Raw genomic sequence first — 8613 nt, 5'->3', positions numbered from 1 at the left:
GAACGCCGAGTCGCCCTTCACATTTCCTGTCTTAGTATTACTCATTACACATTAAACCCTGCTATTCTGACGTTCACACTGTCACGTGACACTGCCACGGTTCACACACAAACAACTCCCCAACAGTGTCAGAGAATGGTATCTACTTTCTGAGGGGACTTAACCAAAGTTAAGGATTCTTACATGGCATGGAAGCACCGAATGCTTAATAAGTATAAGGAACTATTTTCCAGGACCTTATTGCACATCGTCCAAGGGGATGTGTTTCCATTGACACAGCTTGGGGTCATAGACTGACCCCCCTCCTTCTGATTGCCTTAAGCAGTCATCCCTGCTGATCTCTTTTCCAGATAAAGGGCCTTCATTAGATCTGGGTGGACGACAATAACCGCCACATGACGCATCAGCGCGTTTCGCCTGCTCTGCCCCCCCCCACAACAATGGAGTGATTCTTATTATGCTGACTGGTTTAAACACTTGAAGATGGACAGCAAAGTAGTCTAATGTAATGTAGTCTGATCCCTGTTGGGGAGTGTAGCTGGATGTGTGTGACTGTCAGTTCTACAGACACGTGTCAATGTAGGTGTGTATGTATGTGTATACAGTTTGTGTAGTTATTTCGTAACTTGTTTCTTCTTGTGCCGTGCCTTCAAACCGGTCTCACTTTTGTTTGACTCCTTATTGTGGATCAACGGTCACTGGTAAACTGAAATGAAAGCAGCTGTAGAGACTTGAAATTCAGGTTGTGATGCTGACATCAGAAACTTAAGACAGCCTGTGTAGATTTCATCAATCTATATCAATCTGTTCCAATATACATTCCTGTGCTTTTCATTTACATGCTTTACTTTGTATACCATTTTAGTGTGTCTAGAAGAGTGCGTTTGTACTGTGTGTATACTTGTGTGTGCTTGTGGGAGTGAGAGTGGTGGCAGGTTTAATATTTGACTCCATCAATAGTGCTGAGCTGGTCACTTAGGCTGGAGGCCTCCATTACTGTCTGACAGCTCTGTTTAAGATCAACACAAGCTCAGGTGCTGTAAAGGGTGGGAGGGGGGGCGGCCATCTGGCTCCCTGTTACTTCTGCTGTCCTTCTGGTCTCCTCCAGGAACCACTGGTGTCTGTCTACTACGAGGGCCAATCACCTCAAGCTTTGTGACCTGGTAGAGAGATTAGATTGTTCTGATTGAGGTCAGTTGTATCATTCTTTTTTCACGGTTCCTGTATTCACCAATCAATTTCAGCGTAGAAAAGCAGATTGTGTTTCCTGACATTCTTTGACACTGATACTTAGAATCTGGTCCTTCATGTGATCATCATAACTTTTAGGAACACATGCTTTCATAAGATTCACAAGACCATGGCCTTGTGCTAACACAGAGGTCTGTTTCCTCAGGAACAATGGCCATTTGATGCCTATGATGCTGCACCAGCCACCATCAGTGGCTCTTTACGTCAGACCAGATGTACCACAGATCATTTGACTCAATAACTATTATTTGTAATCATGCAATCATAAACGTACAAAAATGACTGCAAAATGTGTATTTTACACAATGGAGCACATCTTGGGACATACTAAATTCAGCTCAGTTTTTGCTCTGTTCTCTAATGCAAACCTAATCGTCTGGGAGGTCTGTAGGATATCAACATCAGGCTGGACCACATGGCCAGTGTGATGTGAAGGTCTGACCTGCCTGCCCTGCTTATACATACAGCCATCAACATCCTCCCTCAGGATTCATGCTCCCACCATCCGCAGCCCCTCAACTCTGCTCTGGATCAAGACTTTTCTCAGACATTTCACAGATTCGGCTCGTGTGACAGCAAGTGTGAGAACAGAAACATAGCTGTCTGAAACACGTCACTTAAGGAACTATTGAATGAAGCGAAACATTATATACAAATGTAGTTTCTCACACTAGTTTCTCATACTTTAGGGACAGCTTGGTAGGCTCCACAGAGCGATGGGAGTCCTGATGGGCGATGAAGGCAGGAAGTCAGAACAGAGCAGGAGGAAGTGGGTGACTGAGTGGATCTCAGAGACCACACAGTGTCTGCTCTCTGCTTGTCCCTTCAGACCAACATGTCTCAGGCTGGAGAATGCCTCCATTGTGGATGCCTGGCAAGGGTCTTCTTTCTGCAGGGACAGTTAGTGACATGGCCATGCTGGGGTGCGAGACAGGACGACAGCTTATCATGGTCACTTTTCTGACCTCAGTTTCCTGCCTGCCATAATGAATCCTTGTTTGAAAGGGCAGCTCTCAGGCTGACGTCATGGCGGAGGTTCGCCCTCCCTGCTGTACCCGCTTTGTCTTCCATCCCTGTTGTGCTTCTACTGCAGCCTCTCTGCTCTCTGAGGCTTCTCTTTTGTCCTCCTCTGTTCTCTGTTTTCTTCTCCATTGTACTCTGTCTTTTACCTTTCCCCTCTCCTTCACGTTCCTCCCCTCCCCTCTCTTCCCCTCCCCTCTCCTCTGCTCTCATCCTCTCCTCCCCTCCCCTCTCCTCTCCTCTCCTCTCATCCTCTCCTCTCCTCCCCTCCCCTCCCCTCCCCTCTCCTCTCCTCTCCTCTCCTCTCATCCTCCCCTCCCCTCTCCTCTCCTCTCCTCTCCTACTCCCCTCTCCTCTCCTCTCCTACTCCCCTCTCCTCCTCTCCTCTCCTCTCCTCTCCTCCTCTCCTCTCCTCTTCTCTCCTACTCCCCTCTCCTCTCCTCTCCTCTCCTCTCCTACTCCCCTCCCCTCCCCTCCCCTCCCCTCCCCTCCCCTCCCCTCCCCTCCCCTCCCCTCCCCTCCTCTCCTCCTCTCCTCTCCTCTCTTCTCCTCTCCTCTCCTACTCCCCTCCCCTCCCCTCCCCTCCCCTCCCCTCCCCTCCCCTCCCCTCCCCTCCCCTCCCCTCCCCTCCCCTCCCCTCCCCTATCCTCCTGTCCTCTCCTCCTCCCCTCCCCTCCCCTCCCCTCCCCTCCCCTCCCCTCCCCTCCCCTCCCCTCCCCTCCCCTCCCCTCCCCTCCCCTCCCCTCCCCTCCCCTCCCCTCCCCTCTCCCCTCTCCTCCTCTCCTCCTCTCCTCCTCTCCTCTCCTACTCCCCTCCCCTCTCCTCCTCTCCTCCTCCCCTCCCCTCTCCTCTCCTCTCCTCTCCTCTCCTCTCCTCTCCTCCCCTCTCCTCACAAAGCAGTCTTTGTGCCTGTCCTCTATGTGCCTCCTCTTATCTGTCCAGACTGTGGTTCATCTGACCACATGCCAGCGAAGTCCCCTCTTCCTGATCTCCATCACTGCCTTGGTTCAAGACATTTCCTGTGAGTCTCTAACATTTGGAAAACAGCTCTGACATGTTTGTATAGTTCGATCACATGAGCTGCTTCATAGGCAGACATGCTGGTGTGTAGATTAAAGTCTGGGACTGGACTGTGCTCCCTTGTTGACCAGTAGTAGCTCGAGGGCAAGTAGACCAGCAGGCAGGCGGTCAGGTCTGTCCGAAATATGGAGAGTGAATGCTTCTATTATGGTCTTGTGGGGCAGCCACAGGGGGCAAGTGTGTGTGTGTGTATATGTGTGTGTGTGTCAAGAGTCACATGCAAGGCTTATACCCTGATTCTGTGTGAAGTGGACCATGGATTTTCAATGGTGGGTTGAATCTGCAAAAGTTGTGTTTTGAGTATAAATGCTTCCAGTGATAGGGTGACTGTAATAATAAAAAATATTTGTGAACTCTTCTTAGTATGTACAGACAGGAGACCTCATGAAAGATACGTTTATTTATTCCAGTCCTCAGCGTCTGTTTGAGAAAGGTGATCTATGTTAAGATTCTGTTAGCTGTGTTTGTGTGGCTAGGAAAGTGTGAATATTTGTGTTCACAGGAAGAGCTTGTGTTCAGCTAAGCTGATGTTTGAGTATAAACAAAGTGCTGTGTGGTTCTGAATTGACTCTGTGTGGAATGCCTTCCCAGTGACACATTCACACTGGTATACTTTTACGATGGAGGCATGGAGGAATGTACAGGGTTCCCTACACAAGAGGTCCAGGACTTGTCAGTAGCCATGCTTTTTCCCAGCTACACTTCAGGAATCTTAATCTCATGACATGGCTCATGTTTCCACAGAAGATGTGCTAAATGAAATCTTTCGGAATTGCAAGCATCACACTTGACCTCCACATTGTCTTCTAAGACCTTTAGCCTCGATACTCGCTGCCCAACTGCCCTTAATAGACTTGTATTTACCAACCAAAATAGACTGACATAAATTATCATTCTTGTGCTATTGTTTAAAACAAGTGTGAGGCCCACTTTAGTGTATATTTTCCAATTTTAGACAAAAAGAAAGAAACAGAGACACAAGAGAGCAAGTACGGAAACAGAAAAAGAAGTAATGGTCTCCAGAGAAGTTAATGTTTTTTCCGTTCTCCATTATTGTGGTGTTTTTTCCAAGATTGAGAGAGAGGGCCACATGACTGAGCTTTACTCTCTGAACGTGACTGAGAGAGAGAGAGAGAGAGAGAGAGAGAGAGAGAGAGAGACTCAGCCCTACTCTTGGGCCAATAGAACCCACATACTGTACAGTACACAAATCACAGTACACATTGAACTAATACTCAATCAGGAGTAGAGAAGTGCTCTGTATGCATCAAAACACATATGTTATTCATGTGATTTACAGTATCTCACAGGCTCTCCCGACAGCTTTGCTGCAGTACCAGTGTCAAGTGGTGGTATATTGATATTGTGGGATTTATGATTTGCTTGTGAAAGAGCGTCTTGGCCTTGCACAGGAAGTGGGGTCTGACCCTGGGGGCCCTGTTTGGCCATGAGAACCCTGTCAAGAAGGTCAGGCCTGGAGCACCACCATGTGAGAGCTTGCTTTCCTCTGTTATGTTTCCCATGAACCTTATAGTCAGATTTGAAGCTGAGACATGCAGATAGTAAGAAAACAGCTGTTTGGTGTCCTTGTGAGAGCAAGTGAAACACTATGATAACATGCCAGACCATTTCTCTTGTAGTACTGTATAGACGCATGTTCCCCAAAAAGTGCTCTTATGTTGTGTTACTTATGTTGTGTCTAATGTTACAAGTCAAATCGTATCATAATATCATATGACTATATCATGCATTCGTATCGAAGGAAACTGGCTTCTCAGTTGAACCCTACCTCCCCCAGGTCTGGCTGGGAGCGGGGGTGTTTGTGGGGAGGTTGATGCATTGAGGAGAGTAATGTGTGCAGAGTGACCAACCCCACTGATTGATTTGATTTACCCAGAGTGAGAAAGAGACAGAGAAAGACATTCACATGCAGCCTTTGTTCAGGCTTCAGAAACCCCCACTCCACTTCCTGTCCTGCACTGTGTCGCTCCAATATATGGGAATGGAAATTGTACGTCTGTGTGTGTGTGTGTTGGGGGGGGGGGGGTTGTACAATGTTCCATCACAAGGCATTAATAAAAAGAAGGGAGTGAAACAGAGGTTGATTGAGCCCATATCATAGACAGAACCTGACTCAAGCCCAATGGCAGATAGGTCTGTAATCTGCTCAGTCTGTCTGGGTCTGAGACTGATAAGTCGAGGCCAGGGTAGACTGGGCATTGGTCCAACACATAAATCTCCCATATTCTCACTGTCTCCATAGACTCAGAGTGAACCTGTCATAATAGGCCTGTCTAATACCATCCAGTTACCTTGTCGTGATTAGCCTGTCCTCAAATCAATTTGAGGTTTAATGAATTGGGTGATTTTTGCCTGGTTTGTTTTTGTTTATACTGCATGTCCATACTGTATGTTTGGCCTCAGGACTTTTGAGTTCACCAATCAGAAATGGTTGCTCTTTGCTAACTAACCCCTCTGTAAGGCAGCCAGTATGATAGTGTTGACCTGCTCATGTTCACAGTCATTTTGACCTAGAACACACATTGAGTTAATTAGCTGTATGCACAATAACAACTGGTCAGGAAGTCTAATTAGAAGTGTTATGAATAAGGAGCTGTACACACACATAGAGGACATGCCAACTAGCTTTAGTTTAATGGCATACTCAGGGATGTTTCAGCATGTTCCTAAATGTTCCCTACATCTTCTCTACTTCCTTGTGATCCTACATGTAAAACCACATTCCCTGTTAGTGTCACGCAGTATTTCTTTTTTCTCTTGAAATTACCCACACAGTGTTGCTAAGACTTGACTTCCAGGTAACAGCTTTTAATGCTACGCGTGAAATCACACTACTTCTGCATGATCAACATCAGCAGCTTCCAATGTACGTGGAAATGTCCGAAACACAAAGGGAGAGTTGTTCTGAAACTAAAGTTTCCGCTTTTTATCAGATGGCAAATGAGACTCACAAGATCATGCCTTGACACACTTCATTGGGAACTTAGGATGTGCCATTACTTGTATCTTGTGTTGAATAAATGATTATGAACAAATTCTCTAAGAATGTGGAGCCATGCTTGTTAGTGTGCTGGAGACAGCCTGAATAAAGACTGTTAAACAGTTCTGTGCTACTGTATTGTTAACATTACCCTGAGGCCTCTATGCTAAACTTGACACCATATTGCCTTCTTCACACCCTAGTCAGTCCAGTCCAGAAGTAGCACTGTATTGTTCTCAGGGGCATTACCAAGGCTGAGTGGCTTTCTGCTTGACTTGCAGGTACTTGACATGTGGGCTATTTAGCTTTTTTGTGACCTATCTGCTCCTGGACACCATGCAGAGAGGAGCATGACCAGAGACCATTAACCCTGTCTGTGTCTGTGTCTGTTAACACACCTTCTACCAGTAGTTCAACCTTTAGGCTGCCCCCCCCCCCCCCCCATGTGAGCCATCATCCCCTTGTCACATGTGTCCACTTTGTGACGGTGTGAACATGTTCATACCCTGCACTGACAAACCAACTGTGTGAAACACAATTTAACAGTTAGTTTATTCAACATCAGGATCTAATCGCCATTGGTGCAATCCACAGGATCATATTTTCAATGAAGGTAGTTTAGCTATTTTAACGACAAAACGATTTAATGAATGAGTCGGTTTGATCAAACTTTCATTCTATTCCACACCTTTCATTCTTTTGGGCACAATGACTCAGATGTATTTATGTCTGTTTGTCCCTTTCTCTGGAGCATGTCACGACATGGGAGCACATTGAAGCTCCATGATGACGAGGACCAAACCATGGTCAATCCCCCTTTTGTGTACCCTGCTGGGGATAATTACAGATTGGGTGACTGAAATGAGGGATTAGTCAGCATGCATAATGTGGCGAGCAAGTCACCAGGACCCCAGGACATTAAGAGCAGTTTAAATCCTGGAGTATCTCTCCAGTACTGTTAATTAAAAAGAGATTGGGCAAAGAGGGGACTGTCCACAGACTTGTAGTGTTTACCAACAGACACTGGGTGATCCTGTTCATCTGGTCCTGCTGATCGCCTCTCTGCCTTGATTCCAAACCAGCATGCCATCGCATGATCGCTTAACCAGTGGTACACATCTGGCTTCGACTCCATTGTTTGCCAGACAGTCATGGCCTACTGAGTAATGAAAATAAGTCATATTTTTTTACCACATTTTCAACATTGGTCTCCATCTGACCAAGATGGATCGCTGTGTCTACATGTGTTCCCAGAAAGTATGTCCTGTAAAAAGACCAAGGTCAACAGTCTCATGAGGCCTACTGTTCAGCGTTGTCATCCTGCAGGAGAATCAGACTGAATATTCAAGGTACTTGAACACTGAGTTAGCAAATGGGTGCACATTTGTATTGTGGTGTTGATTGCTTTGGATGGCTCCATCTACAACATAACAGGCTTGTGTTTGAGGCTGGCTGTATCTTGTTATCTATGGTCCCCAGTATGAGGGGGCCATGGCTAGACTGAGTCTATGACTAGACTGAGACACAGCGTCAGCATCGGGTAAGTAATTAGCATCCACTGCTGCGAGGGCCGCTGCACCAGAGGACGATTGGGTCAGGAATGAGGGGACCCAGAGCATCAGAGGTACTGCCTAAATGACTTACACAGACCACATTGAGGATTCACAAACGCACGACTCACATGCAACTGCAGACCAACCAAACACACCCCTCACAAACCGACTAAAATGCAGGTCCCTTAAGTGATTACAGTATACAAAATCTGCCACAGTTGTACACTGTATGCAGTTGTACTTCAGAAAGAAAACGCATGACTTCTTTTGAAAAAAAGATCAACCTATTTCATCCAACTTGTTCTTTATATAGAGATTCTATAATTAGAGTTCCATTCTCTTGTGTAACCTTGGAGAGGGTTTTTCTTTTTTCACAGTATGGAAACTTAAGACATCCCAGGATAAGAGTTCACTTTGTCACAACTTCCCTCTACTGGGCCTGGCTGAAGTTCAGCTAGCTGGCTAGCAGAGCTAGATAAACAGGCTGAGATAAGTGATACCCTGAGAGGACCATCTCTCTTCTCTAATCCCCTGTGTCCTCCGTATCACACATGATTGGTGGTTGCCGAAGGCACCACTGGAACTCGGGGCATGGGATAGCTAAGATGGGAAAACTCTTTCTTGATCACTTCCCAATCCCTATCCCTTCCCTATCACACCACGATTTATCTTATACCATTAACTAACAGGAACTGATCATTTCAGACC

This window comes from Osmerus mordax, chromosome 1 (assembly GCF_038355195.1).
Source record: "Osmerus mordax isolate fOsmMor3 chromosome 1, fOsmMor3.pri, whole genome shotgun sequence".
Taxonomy (NCBI): domain Eukaryota; kingdom Metazoa; phylum Chordata; class Actinopteri; order Osmeriformes; family Osmeridae; genus Osmerus; species Osmerus mordax.
Note: the sequence above shows the minus strand (reverse complement) of the source record.